This window comes from Tyto alba, unplaced genomic scaffold (assembly GCF_018691265.1).
Source record: "Tyto alba isolate M040663 unplaced genomic scaffold, T.alba_DEE_v4.0 Super-Scaffold_48, whole genome shotgun sequence".
Classification (NCBI taxonomy): Eukaryota; Metazoa; Chordata; class Aves; order Strigiformes; family Tytonidae; genus Tyto; species Tyto alba.
The window spans coordinates 20,203,539-20,228,490 of NW_024881324.1; positions in this window are offsets into that span (position 1 = coordinate 20,203,539).

The following is a 24,952-nucleotide window of genomic DNA, read 5'->3' on the forward strand; positions in this document are numbered from 1 at the left end:
TCAAGAGCCCAGCACATATTTTTTGCGGAAATCTGAAGCTATTGTAGGGGTCACTAGCCAAGTGTAAAGTTTGAATTCTACTTGGTTAGTCTTGTTTAGATAATTATAAATCAGCCCAAAGGAAACCTGGAATGTGAAAGTATACTTAAAATACATTAATTTCTATATGTGAGCATCTAGTAATGGAAAGTATTTTAACGGTATTTGCCAGTTCAGTTTCTTTTTTTGTTCTTCTCTTTCTATGCAACTTTTTACATAAGAAATATTTATATTAATTTTTCTTCATAACAGAACTGCCTTACATATTAATATAACCATTAAGTCTTCTGATTAATTAGTTTGTACAAGTACCTGCTTTCCAACAAATAAATAGAAAGATAAAAGGCCATAGAAATAGCAAGCAAAACCACACAACACCTTTTCAGTTTATCAACATACCTTTTTCACTGACCTTTCTTCACCCCTTTAAGTAGAAATGCATTTTGGAGAAAGAAATGGAAACATTTTGTTATCTTATGTAGTACTACTTTCATAAAGTACTGAAGCAAGTTGCAGTGTCATCTAGTCTGACATAGATGATAGTAACATTGTTTGTCCTGTGTTTTAGAACTACTATACGACATCTTAATTTACAAATATTTTGTATTATTGACATTGAAGAGTGCACCCTTGTGATAAAATTTTGATTTTATATTTAGAATTATTTTCTTTCTCCTCTTGTATTGCAGTGTATACGTATATATATTACACACTTAGGTGAAAGGGAAGGAGGCAATGGACTTTATGTAAAATAAAATAAATGGAAGGGGGATCATATCTATTGTCTGTCCCCTAGAGGAGTAATACACATGGAGTATCCTAGATTTCTCTATAGAATTATTCTCAGTCTAATACAGATTCTGGTTCTCTATACCTGTTTCCCTTGTCCCAAGTCAATTGCTTTCGCAAGCTTAGTTTATTGCACCTGTGTTTTTGTTCTAAATGTTTTTCTTGGGAAATCAGAATAATAGAAATCTTCATATCACATAAAAACAAGTTTGGAAAATAGTTAGTTTTCTATTGTCAGTTTAGGAATAAAAGTCAAACATAGAAGAATAAATCTGGTTTTCTTTGCTAAAGCCACTAACCACTACTAGTTACATGTCTTTTAAAATAACCTAACAAAATATGCAGATTAAGTATAGATTGCACAAACTAATCATATGGACCTATAGTATCATCTGTTCACTTTCATTCAGACTGAGCTTTATTTTCGTTCTACAGTACACTGATATTAATCCTACTGCTCACGTAGAGTACGTAAGAAAATACAGAGTGCTCAACAAAAACATGAACAAAAATCTACAACAGGATGAATTCTTGTTATGTAGTTAAACATACCAAAGAAAAAGGATTTAAACTTTATTCTTAACATTACAAATCTTTAAATGTAGGGATGCTTTAAAGTGTTGTTTAAATACTTTTATTTGAATTATCTTCAGCTTTTACAAAAAATAAACTACAGATTATCTGAATACCAATATTTTATGTCAACTTTGAAGAAACATTGTCAGAAGGAGCTTTTTAGTAGTAGCCTGATTTTACTTTCCTCATTTTTTTTCCCAAAATCCTCTAAAAAGTCACTAATTTCATTTGACACATGTTCTGTTTAGGATAATCAAAGTCTGCTTTATTCATGTAGTATACAGTATACTTCTGTTGGGCAACATGGCACATAACTTGGTTGTTCATGATTGCCCATTATCTAAATTAGACTTACTACTAGTACTATGATGTGTCAACAAGACTTTTTTTCTGAGGGTTGGATGACTAGCATCTATAATTTGAAAAGGTTTTGGTATGTCCTGGGAAATGGTAACTATCAACTAAATCTTTGAATTGCTGAACATCTCATGTTTTGATCAGCACTGAAGACTACTGTGTATGTTTTTCTGTACGTTAAGCATTGATTCCCTGGGAAAAACAACAGAGTTTGTCTTACATTTTCTTTACATGTTCCAAATATTCTTCTAGGTCACAGTAATCAATGGATCTGTGGTAGTTGCTTGGTGTTTGAGGCTATCACACATAGGTGATGGGACTGATATTTTTATGAATTTCCTTGAACTTACGAGGACCAGTGTGTCCAAATCTGGAAAAATCTCTTGAAGTGGTATGCAGTTCTTTGCATTTGTGATCATTGTCTTAATAATTTATTTTCACTAGAAAATAATCACAATCCCCCACCCTGCCACCCATGAAGATCTACGGTGGAGCAGACATTGATTTATGGCCTGTTGCTCCTGCTCACCTGATCAAGGTTCTGTGCCCAAAGAAGGCCGGGGTCTCATGGGAAAAGGTAGCCCCGCTGCTGTAATTCAGCGCTGGGAGGATTGCAGCATGCGGGGCAGTCCCACGCCGGAGCAGCTCGGGAAGGGCTGCAGCCGTGGGAGGGAATCCAGTCGGAGGAAGTTAGTGACCCATGACGGAGCAGTGTGGGGAACGCTGCGGCCCATGGGAGGAATTCAAGTCAGAGAAAGTTTGTGGAGGACTGTCTCCTGTGAGAGGGGGACCACGATGGAGCAGGAGGAACAAGTTTCGGACACTCCCCTCACCGAAGATAAGGGAAGTGGCAGCACTGACTGCACCCCCCATTCCCTGCCCCTGCGCCACTGGGGGAGGAGGTAGAGATATCGGGAGCAGAGCTGAGCCTGGGAATAAGGGAGGGGTGGGGGGAAGGTGTTCTCAAGATGTGGCAATGCTTCTCACTGTCCTACTCTGTTACATGTTGTTAGTGTCTGTAATAAATGTATGTTCTTTTTTTTCTTCCCCTAATGAGTCTGCCTTTTGCTCATGCCCATAAAGGATGATTTTTTTTTTCCCCATCCCAGTCCTATCTTGAACCCCAAGCCTGGCTCTCTGTCCCTTCTCATTGCCGGAGGGGAAGGGAGAGAGAGAGCTGCTGCATTGTGGTTGGCTGTCAATCAGGCCTAAACCACGACATTTATGTACTGGCTTATGTAGTTGGTAAAGTTAACTGGAACTGCCTAGCACTTTTACAGAATTTATTAATACTGAGGGAAAAAACAAATCAAATTCCACTTCCTGTTTTGAGAGGTCACTTGAGGATAGTCATGTCAATGTTTGACATCTATTTATTTAGTACTAATGATACTCTGTAGATTTGCAATTACTGTAAGACATATTTTGCAGATTACTGAGCATGACTTTTTTATATTAAGGAACAATATGTAATGCATTATTCACTAAAGAATATTCTATAAAATTCTGCAATATAGTTGTATTTTATCTGAGGCAGGATACTATTTAATCATCCAGATTCCTCTTAAACACATAGGAAAACTTTACCTATCCCACACATTTAGTGTAACATTTATGCATTGATATTTCTGCTGAAAAATCAGCCATGTCGTTTCTAGTTAAATTTTTAATCTAAGAAGATTCCTACCTGTATAGAGCTTTGAAATTGTGTAGAGAAATGTTCAACTATTGTACTGTGAAGTTATTTTCACAGTCAGCAACCAAATAATGATGATATGTGAACAACATAATATACATAGCAATTTTACTTTTAAAATATTTTTATTGTGAATTTGCCGTATGTTGCAATTTTCCTCATTCCCTCCCACCTCCAAAAGTTTATAAATTTAGGACAGACTAGTAACATACTTCATACTGAAAATATATGGCATGGCAGTCTTATGGTTGTATTTATATCAGCTAGCTCGATGGTTATTCCCTTTCTCTGAATATGAAAGGTCCATTTCATCTTCTGACTGAAGAAATATGATCCCATGTCTATGTCTACAGTGAACAGACTATAACATAACAAGTTATCACCATTCTACCACATTTGCCTTTCCATATATTACAAATGTATGAAAAAGCTATGCCCTCTGTAGAGGATTGTATGAAATATTTGTTGTAGCTCAGACTAAATTACTTGCTTACCCTCAGAAATATTTTTCATACTGTCTTTGTAAAAATACAGAAAATGAAAATAAATCTCTATTAATGTATAGATGTTCAAAAAAATTTTTAAGAAAAAATAGTTTCTTCTCTGAATTCTCAAAATGTGAGTTAAAATGCTGAAAGTATAAATATCAGCTGAAGAATTTAATGAACTTTGTTCAAATTATGGGCAGTTGGAGATGCGATGCATGATGCAGGAAACATGGGATCCTCCAAAGTTATATTAATGAAAGATTAGAGTGGCTATTTAAACTGGAAAATGAACTAGAAAGAAATGAAATAAATATGAAAAAAATCTTCAGTTTTTGATGTGTATGAATCACATGGATCATTATATTTTTCTATGAATTTGCTGAGCTTTGAAATATCCAATCCAGAAGAGGAAGTACCTAAATCTCCAAACTGAATGTAATTATTTAGTGCTAAATTATACTCTAAATTGAAAAGCAAGCTTTCAACAATGGAAAGTTTGTACTGTTTGTACATTTTGGTTGGTTGGTTATTTTATTATTACTACTACTACTACTACTACTACTACTACTACTACTACTACTACTACTACTACTATTATTATTATTATTATTATTATTATTATTATTATTATTATTATTATTATTATTATTATTATTATTATTATTATTATAGCAGCTGTTGTTGTTAGTATTATTGTTGTTATTATTATTATTATTGTTATTATTTTAGTGTCAGTTTAGGCTCCATTGCTTAAGCATAAGGGTGATCTCTTTTCCCTCACAGACTATGATAATGATTCTCATGTGTGTTTGTGTGCTAATACCTCTCAGGCATATAAGATCTACACAACCACATACTGGTGCAGTCCAAAGCTGTCAGCTGCAGGGTCTGAATTTGTGCTCCTGTTGCTGTTTCCTTCATTTTTGTGTAAGACTAAGCTATGTCTTATTAATCAGTTTGATTTTTCCTCGTTATCAGAATGCATTCATCTCCCGCAGAACATTTTAACATCTTGATAGCCTGGTTTATGTGTCATTTGGCATGCTAATACAGGATACTGTTTAAGCTGCACAGTTAGAAACTCGGAATTCAAAGCAATTCCAATTGCACCCTTAATTCAGTTAAGCACAAGTTGCCTTTATTTGTCAAAGAAGCTGTAGGATGCAGAGGGACTAAGACAATAAGATGACACACGAATGCTGTCTTTAAGGAATGGCTGCTTTTTTCTTTTTTTTTTTTTTTTTTTTTTTTTTTTTCTGCTGCAGAGGAAGTACTGCAGACACTCAGGAAAAAAAAATTAAAAATTTTTAAAAAACCCTGTTTATAAAGAGACTGAATAACCAGTATTGAAGGACATCATTCAGACTTAATTTATCCTTTCTGTTCAGCATCTTATTTATCCATTAAGAGAAGCAGAGTTTCTGTAGAAAATTTGACTTGTGTCACTTAAAAACTGTCTCATGATTTGCCAGAATGTAAGAATCTTAACTGAATGTAGATAGTGTTGATGTGGGTATCTCTAGCTTCTGATGGTTTTGTTTTGCAAACTATCATAGTCTCTTGGTATGGAAACCCAATTAAAGACTTCTATTTTATTATGAACTGATTTTTCAACTTTGAACTGTTTGAATGACTGCCTTGCAACACAGAACCATTCTCAAGTTACTTAGAATTTGCCTGCAAGTCATAAGACTATTTCAGAAATACTATTTTGGTAATTTAAAAGTGCACAATACTCCCCATAATGATATCCACATTTCAAATGATAGTATAGGTTTCTTGTCAGTCATGTATCAGACAGTGTCATAATCTACGCTGTCATACAATATTAATGAGCAAGTTAGATAAGTACTTCTATGTATGTATGTGTATGTGTGTATGAAAATCAAGAATCCTATAAGTCAGGTTTCGAGGTTTTACTTTTATATGTAGTCAGGAACAGATATTAATTCCTATTTGAGATTTAATGATTTTGTAAGGCTAGATATAGAAGTCCTACTTGTTAGCTTTATGTTTCATTTTTTAGCAAGACCAGTAACAATATCTATTCAGAAAGACATCTCTTTTATCTTATCTCAATATTTATAATATATAAATCAATAGTGCTGGATAATATAGAACAGTCACGTAAGTTACTCAGATCTATGTTGAGCTTCAGTTAGAAGAGGAAACTATTCAGTATTATCTCTCTCATACTTCCATATCTATGCCCAAGTTATCAAGATCTTATACCTTCAGTGGCCAGGAAAAAGCTGACTTTTTAACAGCTTTCTCTTGGATCACAGTTACAAATGTTCTATGATCATGAGTTTACAAAAAATCTGGCTATTGTGGATGATTTAAGAATAACCTGACCATCAAATAATAAAAGTAGGATGAAATGGAGAAACTAAACTAGGACAAAACCTAAACATTAGTTACATAATTTCTTAATCCAGTATTCGAGTTTTCATAAAGTTAATATATATAAATATGCCATTTCCTGTTTTAGTAATATTGGTCCTCACTAAAGTGTATATCTCACAGCCAGAAAGGTAAACATGAACTCACTTCACATAACTCATTTGAAAACTATGGCACCTGCATCCTGATGCTATCCATAAAAAACAGTTATTCTTTACTTTAATTCCTACTACTGTTAATTTTATCCTGGTTAAATGTCAACAAGCTTTTATCAGAAATTTTCACTGTCTTTCAAATGTTTACTTATTTCAGGAGGTCCCCATTAAAAAAAAAAAAAAAATCAGAAATTCAACTCCAGGAGAAGACATTTTTGCCAGTGCATAGCATAAAGGTGGCAGTCAGTGGTTTAACTGAAGGAACAAATTAGTGAGTCTTTCCTTTTTCATATTGTTCAATATGTAATAGAAGAGTATACAAATTAAGTTTCCATACTATCTATGCTGAAACTATTTCATAAGTCTGACAGCTATTATTTTAGGCTTTTTGTGAACATGGCAAGATATCACTGCATTAGTTTACTACTGTGCACAAAAGATGCCCAGAGATAAGGGCTGAAATTATTAGTGTGGTAAAAATCTCATAGCGAAATCTTAACTTCTTGCGCATGAGAACCGGTATACCTCCAATGGACAAAAAGTCTCAAATATGAAATGTTAACACATGGAAAATGGAATCACTCATTTTTTACATCTATTAAATGGAAAAAGTAGCACACAGTTTTCTCCCAAGCCCTTTGTTTTGGTTCACTTTTATATCCAAAGGTCATTTATCATTGCAGCCAAAGATCCTGAAAACGTTCAATGTAATTTGAGACAAAATGATGACCAGTGCAGTCAGGTGTTTTTAATGGGCTTTCCTAATTGTTGTAGAATGCCCTAAAAAAAAGATGGAGAAGGAATTGTCAATTAAAACAAAACAAAACAAAACAAAACAAAAAAAAAAAAAAAAAAAAAAAAAAAGAGAGAAGAGGAAAAATTAAATAACATTTCCATGCCTCTTACAAGCCAGTGAAGATGTCAGGTCTTCCAGCAGTGTAGGGTACTTCACAGAATAAAAAAGCTGAAAGTAACAATTGTGCTGTTCCTGTAGGAAAATGCCAAATGGAGACTTGTCTTTACAAGCTTCTGTACATAAAGAGTATGAATAAGGAGCTTTTTTAATCAGTTCTCTTATCTGAAATTTGATTTACAAATAATTACATATACTGTGGTTAAACCCTTCCTGCACTTCTTGCTTTACATAATTTTTTAATAACAAAGACCAGCATTTGAAAGTTCTGATGGGCTGGAGCTCTTTCGAGATACTTTAAAATCAAGAGATATCTTGAAAATGCCAAGGAGAGAACTGTGTGTGGGGGGGTTAATCTGTGAGAGCAAGCAGTGGTAGGACATTTTTCATCTCTTCTTCCCTATCCTTGGCAGAAGTCACTAGCCATTTACTCATGGGTGTACTGACATGTTGATCTTGCAAACAAATTATTGAATTGCTATTCATTTTTTGCAAAGATTTTGTTCTTGTGCTCTAATTCCCTATGGAAACAGTATCAGGTAATTAGCATACTTCAACAGGTTTCATCCCCACCTGATTGGACAAAATTACTTTGGGGCAAGGCAGGCATGATATTTCTACAGTATGTATTACACAGGGTAATTGTGGCCTAAATGTGTTAAGTATTTAGATATGATTAAAAGAAACTATCAACAAATTTTACCCATTGCAATATTTATTTAAGAGTTCCCAATTTAAAAATCAGAAGGGCATCATTCTTTACAACCATAAGAGATAGATATTAATTTATATCTAAGTCTGACTAGAAAAGAAATGTACGATGTACCTTTGTGGTGTGCTTCCAATACAGACTGCACATTCATGTGAAGATACTTTACCCAAAAGAATTCAAAGCTGAAGACTAGCTACACGTGACATCCAGGGAGAGTAGAACTGCAAATGGGTAGAGTAGCTACCATTGCTGAGGGAGTTGAAGGAAAGGAATTATATTTTCCTTACTTGGAGAGGTCACAAATGCAATAAAGCATTTAGAAATTTTTGCAGAAAAGTGGGCAAGCTAAAGGTAAAGTTGATGATGCTGTGGATCAGTGTGCAGGAGCAACAGTTAGAAAAAAAAGAACGTGGTTTTTGAAAAACTTTTTCATTGGAATGGGAATCTGGATATTAGTCTTCTGTTCAGAAGTTAAAGATTTAAATTGAAAAAAAAAAAAAAAGCAAACAAACAAATACTAAAAACAACAGCAACATCACAAATAAACTAGAAAGCGCTGTGTTTCCTAAAATAAATTTTCTGGCAGATTGATTTCTGTTACAATACACTGTGGTGATTTTATTCAGTTATGCTCTTTGTGGATAGTTTAAAAAATGATTATTTTCCCTTCTAAGTTTGTAAATATGTATTTTCTTTGTAAAATTGGTAAAAAAAAATATAATATTTAAGTAATACATATAGCATTTAGAAGAATTAATCTTTTATCTTTGTATTGCAACACTAATAGATTTTAAAGATTTTTGTCCTCTAAATTTGTTTTCCTTATGTTGATTATTGTTTTCAAGGTCTTCTCCCTTACGAACACCTGTGTGTCTATTTCAAAGGGAAGCTTTTCTTACTAAGCAGGATTTCACTCCCCAGATGGAAACTACAAAAATAATTCAATGAAAATATTAAAAAAAAAAAAAAAAAAAAAAAGACATAGAATAGAGAAATGCTTACAGTAACAACAAAATCAGTTCAGGGATGTGGCTAACTTATAACATCTTATTCTTGAGTTCTTAGTCACACACAAACCAGAATATTTCTTGCATCATCACAGTTATATAAGTAAGTTCCTTTTCAGTGATAAATAGTAAATGTTTCTATCAAAGTCAGTCTTCCAGAGGATATTTCTGATACCACAAACTCCTTAAAGCTTTGTAATCAGAAGATAAACCTGCCCTGAAGAGGATTGACTCTCCCAGGTTATAAAGCCCATATCATTTGCTTGAAATTCAGAAACCTTATTTAGAAAGAATTTTCATCATCTTGCTTTTTTCTCTGTTATTATTGCAAGAAATAGTATCTGTTATGCTAGCAATTAAGACAGACAATTATAAAAATTAAAGCAGAATTAAGAGGGGAAGGCCTTAATGTTATGTTTGAGTTAGTTTTTGTACAAAATCAGAGATGAGTGCTGCAGGGATGGGGTGAATGAAGGCTGCTTGACATTGTAGCCAAAATTGGACTTCATTGTTTCAGGGTAATATGCCAGAGTCTTATGACCTTATTCACAAGAAATCATGGGAGAAAAAGAGAGGGGTGGGAATCCCTGCTTTTGTTACTGCAGATAGGATGGACATGACAAGTACTAATGTTAGAAATTATAACTTCCGCTCATAAGAAGCCATCACCAGTCAGTCTTGTCCTTTAGTGGAGGCAAGAGCTGCAACCATTCTGGGTTTCAAGAAATACAGCATAGGCAAAGTAAGCACCAGTGTAAAGTTATTTTGTTGCCCCAGGTGACTGGCTACATTGCTTATGTTAAGGTCCATCTCATGTCTTAATGCATCCGTTGTTCAGAAACACCTAATCAACTCAACTAAATCTGTGGATGTGTCTTCATGGGTCACCAGAAAATATTTTAGCAGATAGCTTGTGGCTTTTTAGTTAGTAACTTTAAGAAATGTAAGTGATAATGCTATAGCAATTTCTTACAATTCAGAAATTATATTTTGATTATCACATGATAATATGATACTATATTTCATGAACTATAGTAATGCTTTGCTTTCAAAGTGCCCTCCACAGTTTCCAAATATTCCCAGTTTGTGCACTGTTGCCATATGTCTAGGACATATTTTGAAAAAAGCACAGAAGCATATATAATAAAATATAGAAAGATTTTGTTCCTTCATGGCAATTTATAAAGTAGTTATTGCTTTTTTGTCCTTTTTTTTTTTTTTTTTTTTTTTTTTAACTGAATTATATTCATTAATTATTTAAGTGGAAAGGCATGATGGAAAGGGAAAGAATCAGGCCAGTTACATATATATCAACCTTATTTCTGATCAAAATAAAGATAACTGCTGAAAAAACAAACCAAATAGTCTTTGTTTGCTTTCATAAAATAAATTGGTTCCTTGTAGATCTCGAACTTTGTGTACCTTGTAACTTTCTGGTCTGCATTAGACCTGTTGCAACCTGATGAGTTAAAAAACCAAAAAAGTAGTTTTGTTTGTGTAAAGATGAAAGGCATTGTTTTTTTGTTGATTTTTTTTGTTGTTATATATTTCTTTTAAAATGTCCTAAGTATCACTGAAAAACTGTATCGTACTAGTAGATGAACATGCTTAATGAATTAAGATTCATTAAGAATTTTGAAAGATATTGTCAATAGAAGTTGTTTACATTTTTAGAAATCATTACTAATTCAGTGGGTTGTTGCTATACTGTTTTTTGTTAAAACAATTCATATAAACTTAATTGCAAAACACTTGACTATTTAATGTAACTGTGAACCACCTCCTCCACAGTTTACAGAGATTCACTCAGTACTGGTCTCCTCCTATATTTTGTCATTACATTTCCTTCTGCCTAACACAGTTTTCTTTTTGTCTTTGCCTTACATTAATTTCAAAACTCAACTGAAGTTTTTTGTTTCTGGACAAAACCTCTAAACATAAGGGGACTAAAACCTAAATAAAACTTCCTTAAAAAAAAAAAAAAAATTAGTTGTAGGTGGAACTGTCTTAAAAGAGAAAAACTTAATTAGTATTTCAGCAAAGGTAGTGTCAAAGAATTAATATTAGCAGAGTTGCAAGTTTGCTAATAGATAATTCTGGAGAAAAGGATTTAGCTGTGTGCATTGTACATTGACAGGACTGGATACATATGAAAGATCCTAGCTAAAACAGGCAGAAGCGTGGGAATTGTTTGAATATGTATTGCCTGTTTCATAGAAGTACTAATAGTTTCAGAGATTTGATCACAAAAATTAATTTAATTAAAGGACCTTGAGGTGAAACAAAATCTGAAATGTTTTGCATGGAAAATCATCACTGTAAAACTAGGAAAACCAACTGCAGTTTGAAACTGTTTTTAACTTCAGTTCTTCAAGTGTGGGAGTAGGAATCAGACTACTGAGAATGGAACTTTCTGGGCTGTTAAGAGGGAAACATGGCCTGAAACCAAGATCAGCCTACTCAGATGGGACAGAAATGTGACATGAGAATTGAAAGTATCTATGAGGTCTCTGAGGTGAGTCAAGAGGAAGGTTTGGTTTTGGGTTTTTTTGTTTTTTTTTTTTTTTTTTTTTCAGAACTGTGGAAACTTGAGGGTGAGATAGAAAAAAGGATACAGAAGATGTGGATTTCTTTTTTCTTTCACTGGATGAGATGAGGAATCACCTGTAGTTTGAAAGAAATGGAAAGGAAAAAGGAGTAATCAGAAGGAAATCATGAGGGAAATACTGAGAGACAATGGAGGCAACAGTATTTTAGGAGGGAAGCATTTAAAAAGGGGAAGGAATTTCCCCATGCTGACAGCAGAAAACCTAACCAATAAAGTCATTTAATGTCTTTGTGAAGAGGATGAAGACTGATAACATTTTGGAAGATAGAAATTAGGCTTTGCAACTGTCTAAAACTAAAATGTCACTAGAATACTTAATAATTATTAGAACCTCACATGCATAAATTCCCTCAAAGTTTCAGGTAATTCCCTCTCTTAACATTTTCAACTGGTTTAATCCTTTAACTTTTCTCCTTTAAAACTAACATTCAGTAAGGTAGGTGGGCAACAAGATCAATATTACCAATGTCACTGTGACATTTGATTAAGTAAAGTCTTGCCTGGTTTATCATGAGAAAATTCTGGATTTTCATTGCCAGAATGTAATTAATTCCTGTCTTTCTAATTTGATTACCTTTGCAAATTCAACTTGAATTTTAATTGAGTAGTGTTTCAGAAGCTAAATACTGTCTAGATTGTCAGAAACATTGAGATATGTGTAGTTTAGTCTTCATATTTTCACAATGTGTGTTTGTGGGCTGGGTCTCTTTTTATTTTGTTTTTGTTTTTTTTCTTTTCATTTCACATGTGGAACATATTGTGTGATGTAAAATATGATTTCTATTAGGAATTGAAGACTAAACAGATTGGATAGTGACAGTGAAGTTTTAGTTTGTTATTTTTCTGCTATGAAATAACACTGAGAAACTTAGATTTATTTTAAGGCTTCCTTTCATCAGCATAATCACAGTTACCATGTTATCTTGTTTAGGTAGAAGTTACCTTATTTAACCATATAAAACGTGCTTTTTTGGGTTTTCAATTTGATTTTTGATGTGGAGTGTCTGTGGGTTTTTTTGCAAGCTATAATTAAAACATAAAATTATGTTTTATTCTTAATTATAAAGGGTTTTATCTGTTATGAACAGAGAAAGATACTGCATTTGGTCTCTGCATAGTTATTCCAGAAATCAGTGTAATATCTTTTAGTTTAGAAAGAGGTGCCCAAGCAAAACATGCGCATGGAAAGGTGTGTGTCAGTGGGGAGGCTATGTCTAAGGCCATAGGATTAATTAACGGCCATTATGCACAACAACAAATTTTGTTTTTATTACATAAATGTTTGGATTTATGTGGCCAAAATTCATGAAGCTTAATAAGACTTTGGGTACATCAATGTCAATCTTTATATTGTACCATGGATATCACAATTCACACAAATTCAAACCAGGACGTCTTATTGTATATTTTTCTTGACTTATAGTAGTTTTCAGTTCACATTTATGCTATGCAGGAATTTAAAGCTGTAATTTATCAGCATAATTCATATGACTACTACAAAAATAAATACTATTCAATACTGTTAAAAAAGGAATGTTACTTTATCAGGCAACTTGTGGTTTAAAAACAGTGCCACTTGAAGCTGCTATTGGAGAGAAAGTATGAAAACATTCTACTTTTTTTTCAAGCTGCTGAAGGTTTGCCACTTCAAAGAAAGTATACTTAGATTAGCACTAGTAACAGTGAGAGTTTCCTGCAGGACATGTCTCACCTAAACAAGGAAGGTGATAGACTATCTCTTCTGAAAATTCACTTAGTTGCACAGCTAAAAAAGACTTGGTTTTCATTTTGGTCAGACTCTTACTCTTAGGATGTCACTGAATGACATGTCCCTAAACAATAATCTACCACAGAAAACAGTGATTTAGAAGTGCACTTAAGTCTCTTTTGTAAATGGAAACACTGTCAATTATGTTAGTAAAACTGCTGGGAAAACTCAAAAGTTGTGCTGAAGCAATTTGAGCCAAAAGTTCATAAGGATTCTCAAATATATCAGGAAAACAGACGAGGAAGAAGCTAAAGCTCTCTCCTCCAGGGCTGCTACCCTTTTGAGTTTCTTGAAATATGACTGATCTTGAGACCAGTAATGCATTTATTATTAATACATTATATTCCATTTTTCACAAAAATAAAGTTATTGATGTAGAATTTATTATATATATTACCTACTGATACTTCATTGTGAGTTTTAAATCTACAAAGGATTTGGGGTTCCTTAAAAATGGTACTTGCTGTTGTTCCCAAACCCTGAGTTTGCCAGAGGTCAGAAGTGTGCTGACCATACAGTGATTCATTTCACCTAATTATTTCTCACATTATTAACTGCTCCAAGCAGACATTCCAAAACTGATTTGTATAACTTGTAAATAAATACGTTGACCTGAAACTTGTTTGTTTGCAAGACCTGTAGAGGTCTACCAGTCCCATCTGTACTCACAGCAGGTCCAACTAAATCAGGTTGCCCAGAGCCTCGGCCACATGGGCTTAAAGGGATGTAGACTTCAGAGCTGGGTTTACTGACAAGGTGTTCGTAGCCCTCCTGCGAGGAGCGGCCGGGGCTGCCCCGCGCCGGACACAGCCGGTTCCAGCCGGCTCCAACGGCCCCACCGCAGGGCACGGCTGAGCCCCTCAGCTGAGATGGCGGCGCCTCGGGGAAAGCCTGGGTAAGGACGGGCAAAACGCTGCCCGGCAGCCAGGGCTGAGGGGAACAGGGGGAGAAACAGCCCTGCGAGCCCCGAGGGGAGAGCGGGAGGAGGGCAGGAGGTGCTCCAGGAGCCCCGGCAGAGAGAGACCCCCTGGGGCAGGTGTTTCCCTGCGGCCCCGGGAGAGGCCCCGGGCTGGAGCCGGGAGCCGGGCGAGGGGACAGGAGCGGCAGAGAGGGGCTGTTATGGGCTACAGCAGCCCCCCATTCCCCATGTCCCTGCACTGCTCAAAGGGGAGGAGGCAGAGGAGTCTGGGATGAAAGAGTGAAGGTGAGCCTGGGGAAAAGAGGGGTGGTGGTGGGAGCAAAGGTGGTGTGTGAATTTTTGGTTTTGTTTCACATTACTCAAATCTATTTTAATTGGCAGTAATTTACCTTAATTTTCCCCCTGTGATGGTAAATGGTAAGTGATGCCCCTGACTTTATCTCAGTATACGAGCCTTTTCTTCCTTTTTTCTCCACCCGTCCTTTAGAAAAGGGGGAGTGAAAGAGTGGGTGGGTGGGCGTCTGTACATAAGTCAAAGTGAACTCATCGCATCTCCCTTCAAGGCAGATGTAGATAGCAATTACGTTCTCTTTATGCCTTCTTAAGGTCAAGCAAGACTTTTCCTCACTCATGTGGCCCTCTGCTGGAAACACTCCAGTGCGTTATCTGTCTTCTACTGGGGAGTCTGAAACTGGATACAGTTTCCAGATGTGGTTTTGTAAGTGCTTGTTGCTACTGAACTGGGACATCCACTTCTGTTAACATTGTATCTCTACTAATTTTAAAAGCTTTCGTCATTTATTTGCAAGAATTTTCTATTTGAATGTTCTTGGTCACAGAAAATGGAGATGGAGAACATTCAAAACAGCACTTAATTTTGTAAAAAGAGAAAAACAGTATAAAGACATGGAATAATAAATTAATAGATTATGAAGCTCACAAGTGACCACTGTGATCAGCTAACATAACAGCATAGGGGAACTTAATTTTTGCCTTTAGGCTTTAATAAACCTTAAACTATTAAACTACCTTTTTAAAAGTCAATCCAAGTGAATACAAAAATTGAAGAGGTATAGGGATCTTACCAGTGTCTTTGGTAGATCTTTTACTGCCTAAATTGTCCACTTAAAAAAAAAAAAAAAAAAAAAAAAATCCAGCCATTGGATCTTGCCATGCACACATCCAGCTATGCTTGGAATTTTTTAATCTCAGGAATTAGTTTCACATATTGAGTTTTGGTTTTGTAAACAAAGTAGTTTTAGAGCAACACATAAAAATGCACTAGAAGAAAATTTGCAGCAAATTCTTATATAACAGTGTCAGCATAACTTTTTAGATTTTTAAAGTTCTTAAATTAAGGACACTAGTTGGCTGACTCAATATCTTTCTTGGTCATTTCAAGAAAATTGCTAAATGGTGACCAGACAGGTAAAACATTGCTATCTTTTAATTATGTTAAAATATTTCCATTTCCTAAAGAGTATTGCATCAGTTGGAGACAAAAACAAACAAACAAACAAACAAACAAACAAAAAAAAACCAAAACCCAATAGCAGTGCAAATTTGTGTCTCATAGCAACAAAAAAAATCAGAACAGCTGTCCGAAGATTTTAGAGGGAAAAATATACCTTTTTAAAGGGTATTGTTAACTCCTTGTAGTACTTTACATACCCATAGTGGACCAATAGATCAGTTTCCCTGGAATTCTTTCTTATCTATCTCTATATGTATATATAAATATATGTAAGTAGAATATATATATACTTATACATAATGAAAGTTAGATAAGGAAAAGCAGAAGAGGGAAATTTCCCTCTTTGTGAATTATAAGTAGTATTATCTAGTAGTATTACCATTATTTACTTCCTTACAGGAGAAGGAAATTTCTCTCTTGAAGAGCAAAATTTTTTGCTTCTTTAAGAAAGTAAAATATTCTTGTAGGTAATATTTACACTTTCCAAATTCAAAAAAGTTTCCAAATGATATATTGTGAAGAACTGGAGATTTTTAAAGAAGATTCTAAAAATTATTACCATTCATGTAAATTTAGAAATATTTAAACAGTTTCTGAATTCTCACCTCTTTCTGTCAACTCTCCCCAGGTTATTTCCTGTACATTTTTGGTTTTTAATTTATTGCATCGTAATAGTGAACAGGTGAGTCATTAATGTTTTTTACTATAATAGTTTTAATTGAAATCCTTGCCGCAGATACTTATAACTATCTGAAATACTTATGTTTCTTTTACATATTTTAGGTTTATTCAAAGCTAGAAATACTGAACACTGGTTAGCTAATAGAACATTACAGTTTGAATTAGGAAACATACGTTAAATTATCCTTATAAAATGGTTTGAGATAATTACATTAGGTACTTAATTTAGGAGATTAGATATACAGTTTAAAAAAAAAATAATAAATCACAGGATTTCTCCTAGTTGTTAATGTTCCTTCCTTTGCCTTCCAGAAATTACTTTTCAGTTGCAGTAATTTTTAGTTCTCTTAGTTGTTTTTTTTGGGGTTTTTTGTTTGTTTTTTTTTTTTTTTTCCCGCTCTTGCCTGGTGTTATTTAACTTGCGCATTCTTGTGAAGGACAGCATTTGCTTGTTCAGCAGTTACAGCAGACATGCAGCTACATTGCAATGTGTTGAAATGAGAGCTGGAATCTCAAGGTCTGTTTTCCAAACCTTTTATTTGTCTCATTCAGCAGAATTGAATCTTCTCTACTTAAACAAGTTAGCACTATTCCAGGTTATATTTCAATAAAATGGTACAAAGGATTGAAAGTCCTTGGGTATCTCAGTATATTTTCATTTAAGGAAGAGATACCGGGAGATCTGCCTCAGGTCCATGCATGCCATAGAATGCCATTGCAAGTCCCTTAATCTGTGCCTGTGCATCACAAAGATCATTGTGCTGCATCAGCATAATCTTTGGGACTGTGAATTCTGAAAGAAAATGTAGTTTGTTGTTTGAATTTGCAGTAAAACTATATCCACCATTAGAAAAATGAATGCCTGATTTAAAGGGCTTGAATAATTTCTCAATGTTGTGTAAGTGGTTAGATGATTTTCTTCCTGTGTTCACAGTATACATCTGCATAATTTTTACAAGTTTCATCCATGGCAGACTTCCACTTGTTTTCCTTTCCTTTCAAAGGAAAATAAACATTCCTAGTTTAATTTTTTCATGTGCTCTTATCATGTTCCATTTTTATAACTTTCTTCTTTCTGATTTTTAATTTTTGATTAGATATTTTTTTGACATTGACTTTTATATAAAGGAAAAAAAAAAAAAAGTCTGTGGAACACTTTTTTGCATTTGTATTTGTTGCTTTGGATTTTGTTTCTTTATTTTGTCCTGACATTAGAATTAATCTTTCACAAGAGAACAAGGTTTTCTTGGTAACTGGAGTTATAGAGGCAAAGATTTTGAAAATGAACTCAGCAAAACAAAACAAATTCAACAAAACTTTAAAAGTCTGGGCTTTATTTTCAGAAATTCAGTGAAATATAGTCAAACAAGTTGGTAGAATGGAAAAGTAATTCTGTTGGCATGGGATTTCCTCTTCCTTGGCCTTTGTAGATGACACAACACTTCTGCAATAGTTTTACTATTACTGTGTCCTTACGTTTTCTTTATTAGCTTACTCTGTAAAGTTTAAGCAATTATTTGATAAACTTATGTGTAAGAGGAAAATCTTCAGCTTATATAGAATGTACATATCTACTGGGTGATTAAATTGTTTGGTTTACAATATTGAACAGCTCTTCAGCTGAGCTGTGTAGGTTATACATATAAAAAATGCAAGGTTTCATGTTCTTGCAAAGAGTTGCTTTAGAAAAGAGACAAATACTGGTACTATTGTAATGTTTCTTGTAATAATTTTCTCCAATGTATTATATATAATTTTTATATGGTGCACTGTATAAAAGTGTACTTGTTAAATGGCATTATTTAATGTGCCTTTTCAAATGCACAAGGTTAACAAGACAATTAAACCTTTTTACAGTGACTTTACAAGATAAGTTAGGTAAGAAATTAACTACACTGTGTGGCCCTCTAACTTAAGTGAGAAGATATAGCTTCTTCATTAAATACAAAAGGTTTGGGAGTGTATAAACCAAAAGATGATGGATTAATAACTGAAGTGACTTATGTGAGATATATTTATGTATGTATGTGTTGTGAATGAACACAAAAAAGGAAGTATGAAGTGATAAAATATGGAGGAAAGTTTGAAACCAGAAGTAAATGAGACCAAGAGGATCACTGAAAATCTTAAAAGGGTTAAGATTAATGAGAAACTTGTGTGTCTGTAGGGAGGAGGAAGACAAAGCTGGACAGGAAATGAGAAGTTCTCACTTCAGTTTCCTCTTGGAAAAGGTCAGGTGTTTAGTTAGAAAGGAGAACAGAAGATTTGTGAAAGGAGCTATAGATACTGTAAAAGTAGCATTCAATTTAAATAGAGAAGTATAGGTCAGTCAATGGACAAAGAAAGAAAAATCTAAACTGTAAAAAGCATTCTGGCCTTGGGGTATCCACATGTGCAGTGGTGGTGGTACTCTGGGGATGGTAGACTGTAGATGACAAAAGGTATGGAGAAGGAATTCAGAATGGAGTGAACCTTGGAGAGATTAAACTGTTCGATTTATTTTCTTCCTACTTAATGCCAACTCCAATCAGGCCTGATACAGCATCTCTTTGGGATGGTTGGTATAATTCAGAAAATCGCTTTACCTTCTGCAATGCAGAGCAGTATGGTTAATGTTAAGAAAACACTTTTAGGGAGCTATACAGCTATTCTGGGTTGATAACTCTTTCTCTTTGAGTCTCTTGTTGCCAGATTGGGACAAAAATGGAGGTGACATACAGATAACTAGATATCTGGCCGAGAATAGTGGAAAGCCTAGAAAGCACTATAATAAATGAACATATAGTTTTCCAGCAGGTTTATTTACCCTCACACAACCATCTGATAACCTTGGGTTTGGTGGGTATCAACTTCCTATTGTGACACATTTTCCATTTCTTATTATGAGCAATGCACATTAGCTCTGATGTGCCCAGATATATCTAGTTTGAAAAACAAAGAATAAGGGAAGAGAAGGTGCTGGTAAGAGTGCAAATATTTTCCATTTTGGTTACAGGGGGAGAGGTTCTGCATTATTAAATATATGAGTAACTTGCTGGTATCAGATTTATTTCAGTCTTGTACTTTTTTCTCTAAATTCTAGAACATGGGTCTCGAGGGACTTTAAATACCCCTGAGTGTATTGATAGTTTGAAAAAGAAGCTGAACACTGACAGCAGCTTTTCCAGGCAGCTTCAAATATAGGAACTTGTCCAAATAGACTATAAACAACTATGTATCACGGATACAGAAGACAGTCACTGATTAAGCAACAGTTAGCTGCGAGTATTCTTATTCCATGTCACTAGTAAATATTCTCAGAAAACAAAAATAATCAGATGGTTATTAAGATGTACAATATTGGAATTTTGGGGAGCAGGCCTCTAAGTAACAAAAATTTAAATAAAGAAATCATACTGGAATTACGTATATCAGTAGTTTAAATTGAGTAATTTCATAATTCAAAACCAAGCCAAACCAACCAACCAACTAAAAAAAAAAAAAAAAAAAAAAACCAAAACAAAACAACAAAACACAACAGAACAAAATGAAAAAAATTCTTGCTGCCTGAGTGAAAAAGTTACTGTTTCCACAAATAGGGACTTGATGACTTGTGATAAATTATGTCCCACTCAAAAAATTTTGCCTTTGACTAAATCAAAGCAAGTTTTGCCTGTGGGAGGTGAAATATCCTTTTGATCTTTTTTAATAATGTAACCCAGGTTCAAATAGAATCTGTCTCTCATTGCACATGATCATTAATGTCATTTTAATATCAATAACAATCAATAACACTTTAATATCAATAATCTGTCTACTGTGGATGGTAACCTAACACTATACTGTAGAAATCCAGGCAATGGTTAGTGACAAGCAACAGCTGGTAGTATATGTCAGTGTCCTAACCTCTTTAGCTTTTATTTAACTGTTATATTACTATTATATATTTACCAAAAATTCAACTTGAAAAATAAATTGTCATACTAATATCAGTATGAAGTTGCCTCCTGGGCAGCCAAATCATTGAATTTTTTACAGTCATTACTGAATGGATACCCTAATAATACCTCCTGTCAATTGTATTTTGTAGAGTTCTTTTTTCCTTTTTTTTTTTTTTTTTTTTTTTTTTTTTTTCCCAGACAAAGCACTATATTTCTTTCTGGAGTAAGTGTTCTTTGAAATTATGAAATCAAATTGACAAACAATATAGCTGCCACATCCCTACTGCATCCCAGTGGCTGTAATAGCATTAAAGCTTTTTGTAACTAATGGCTCAGTCTTCTAAAGTAGACTAAGATAAATATTCAAGATCTCTTGACTTGTTAATGCTCCTTAAGTAAATTTGTGCATCTGTCAAGGGAGAGAATATAGTTCTTTCTTTTGGTCATTCATTCTGTTTGGAATTTAACCTCAGAACTGAAATAAAATGTTTATGGGCAAAGAATGATATATGATTAGTGGGAGAAGTCGGTTTCAGACAGTCAATAAAGTGAAGACCTTCTAGATGTTATGCTGACATAAACAATAGAAAATAAGAAATTATATTTACAAGGATCAAGTAAATTTATTATTTTTTTTTTTTTTTAATAATTAGGTCTCTGAGTTGGTGGAAGACTTATGAGTTTGTAGGAGGCTAATTTCCACTGCATTTGTTTCTTCTTGTTGCTTGACTTTTAAAGCTAAATTGTAATAAAGATTCAGTATGCACTCACCCTTCATTAGATACAATAAAATGCTAATTCAGGAGAGAGGATACAAATGATTCAGGAGAGATGATACAAACATCAAGAAAAGTTTCAATCAGCATATTTTGTGACACAATCAGGGTTATACACTCCCATTGTCATAGGCTGCTAGATGCTTTACTTTTCCCTTTATTTTTGCTGCATAGGCTAATATCTTTTTCTGTAATAAAAATGATTCAGTTTTAATCACCTTTTCCATAACCTGGGTATCTCTAATTCCTGTAGGGTTTTTTTTGTTTATTTTAACCTGACATGCAGACCATACAGCTTCCCACTCATCCATCCCCAAATCTGCTGACATTAATAGAGATGTTTTATTATATGTGTAGTAATGTAACATTTTTCTACCTGAAATTTCATAGATTGTATGTGTACGTAAGTGAATGTATATAACCATTTTACTTTATGCACATATTTTTTGAACGTGAAGTAGAACCTCTGTATAAGCTTGTGCATTACTGTGGTTTCTTCTGTAAACTGCCAAAATGATACATAGCACAAAGTGTGATGTGCTCAGTAATCTAGATTACTTGAAAAGAATAGAGAAATACCTTGAAAAATGATGGCAAGTCTCCTTTGTATAGTTTAAGGCAAAACGTATATGCAGCTAGCTGTGTTTGATTAAAAAAATAAAAGTATAGCTTATTTGAAAAGTTTGTTTTACCTTCCACCTTGTCACTCACCCAAAAGGTTTACTTTAAAGTAAGTCTTTTTGGGTGCTGAAAAATTGTATTTTCATCTCAAGATGCAGTATAGTGTGTACTTATCTTCAGTTCCTTACTGCATCCTGGTTTGGTTCAGTTTTTAAACTAGAAATTAGTTACTGCTGCACACATAATCATCCTGATGCAATATTTTTTTTTAATTCCCCACTCTTTCAGTTACCTGATAAGACAAGGATAAGAACAAAACCTAATAAGAGTTAAAAAATAATTCACGATCACTCTCACATACACTTGTTTTCTCTTCCATTCTTGAGAGAAAAAAACATACTATACATCCTCTTAACCAGAAAATAAGAGATACAGTGTCTGTATTGGTTTTCTGTAGAATGCACTGGTATAACAAATACTTAGCTACATTAAAAAACTTTTTTCACCTTACTCTGAAATGGAAAAAGAGGCTTTGGGGCATCTGTAACCTAGTCCTAACCTATTGTATGTGCCTGCAGATATTCTATATGGCTGACTAGTAACATGGGGGTCTGGGAATAGTAATTAGGGAATTATTGTTATAGAAAATGTCACAAATATAATAGTTTAACCCAAATAATTTTATAATTTCTTTTGCTGTGTGAAAGCTCTCTCGATTGTGATTCACATGAAAAAGTAACAGCAACTAAAATTAGAAACACCGTGCCACTGTCCCGAATAGTTCATTCACTCACACACAAGAAATGAGCCTGTGTTCCCTGGTTACTTACTGATTTGCTTACACATTTCTGGAGAGAGATAGAAGATGTCTGCACGTTTGCTTAGACTAGAAATTCTGTTTTTTTTTAATTCAGTGTATGATTTAGATGAAGAAATACCCTAAATTTGGTTAACATTATGACCCTCCCACGTTTTAGCAAATACATTCATTGTAATGTAGTTTCCTTCTTTATCCCTCTTTGTTCTTCTTTTCCACAAGTAAATACAAATCCAACAGAAGTTTTGAAGAACAGACTGGATGGTAGTTCTTCAGAAATTAACTAATCCATGGAATATAGCTGTTTGTACTCAAGGTAAGTAGGTGATGAAATAGCATTTTTAATGATTAGCTTGCAGCTGGTTTTGTGAAGCCCTACTCAAAAGGCAAAAAATATTAAAAGCTGATTCCTAGTTTGAAAATAAATATAAATGCAAATTTCAGAGTTTACAAATAAGGCTGAGATCAATATATTATGAAATAATTACAATATGCTAAGTAAATTACTGTTAAAATAATGTAGTGTTTAATTTTGATTTGCATCCAAGTATGTTCAAGGTTCTTTCTTGAAAACTTCCAAGAAAAGTAAAGGGTTTTATTTTGAAAAATATGCCACATTAGAGGTGCACAGAAAACTAAAAAATTAAACAAAATAGATCTTGATATGGCTATTCACTTATGTGTATGTTCTCAACATATCGGAAGGAAAGTCAGTACGTGCATGACCTAATATCTCTGTTATATGATAGACATTAGCCTGCAAGGCTAAGTCTGTAGCAGTACCTGACATCTTTTAATAAAACACAATATTCTTGCATCTCTCAGTTGTTATTTTCTCAGAATCTGAAGGGATATTTCTAATTTATACCTTGAAAGTAAAAAATACTGATTCTAAAAGTACTGGAACTTCAGAATCTAAGAGGTTGCTTTTGATATTTTTGGGGTATTTTAACAAGATTAATTTCTGTCTTTTATATCTTCAAAGACTTAAAGTGAGAAATAGGGATTTAAATCCAAAATCCCTTTGAAATATAGCATGCTGTTATGAAGAAACATAATTATACCTTTATGATGTGAAAGTTAGACCAACAAGGCATATTGCTTTCTCTGGAAAACATGACTTTCTGTTAGCCTTACACAGAAAGAATGCCATTTTGAGAAAAACAGCACATCTCTAATGAACACAACAGTTATCTTATTTTGGATCTCTTTTTGCCTTTTTGGTTACCCATAACAGGTTTGTATAACCTTAACTTTGCAGTGAGCTCAGCTCTGTAGGCTAGAATGTTTTGGTTTGTTTTGTTGTTTGTTTGTTTTGTTTTGTTTTTTTCTTTGGGCCACTATTTCCTACCTGTATGTTTCTTGACACAGTGAAAAGTTAGCTGCTGCTCTCTGCAGGCACTGTTTCCATCTCTCTGCACAGGTTCTCACTGTGAAATAAAAGATTGTTCTGGAAACATTACTGGGTTCTGGGGAAAATCTTTTGACATTTCAATGGGAGTGCTGACCTTTCAAATTTGTGAAATTTACTGCAAATCTCAGAATTGTTTTCCCAGCTCCAAATAAACCCAGTATCTCAAAATATTCTCATAAAAATATTATATATTTTAATACCCTTTGTAATAAAGAATATATTAATTGTAAATCATTATTGTTTATTGCTATTACTGTTAACATCTCATTGCTTTATAATAATATGAACATTAACATGATACTTCTTACAGTTCTTGGGAAAACTGTTAAAAAATATCTATTATTTGGTAGTATTTAGTGAAGTTATTTAATGTTCTTTAATGATAACTGACAGATTATTTCCCACTATATTTCTGCCAATATTTTGTGGAAGGTACTTGGGAATTTGTGGATATGTGTGGTTGTTAATAAAAATTTAATTGGCTAAAAGCTAGACTTACCCAATTAGGAGAAAAAACACAGAATCATATATGTTTCCAGACAAAATTAGCCAGCATTGCATGAATTTCAGTGGAAAAACATTTGTCAGCTGAGAGGTTGAATGATTAATTATGCAGAAGTGGTACAAGGAAACTAAGTTTTGCATGAGCAATTTGCAAATTGAAGGTGAAATATATTCATTCTGTAATTAATATCTCCAGTGTAGTGATGAACACAGATAAGTGATTGGCCAAAATTCACAAAAGGTTTTGGCGATAGAGATGGAAGAGAGGTGATTATCTCTAGAATGTGCTATGTGTAGTTGCTGTTAGACTAGACA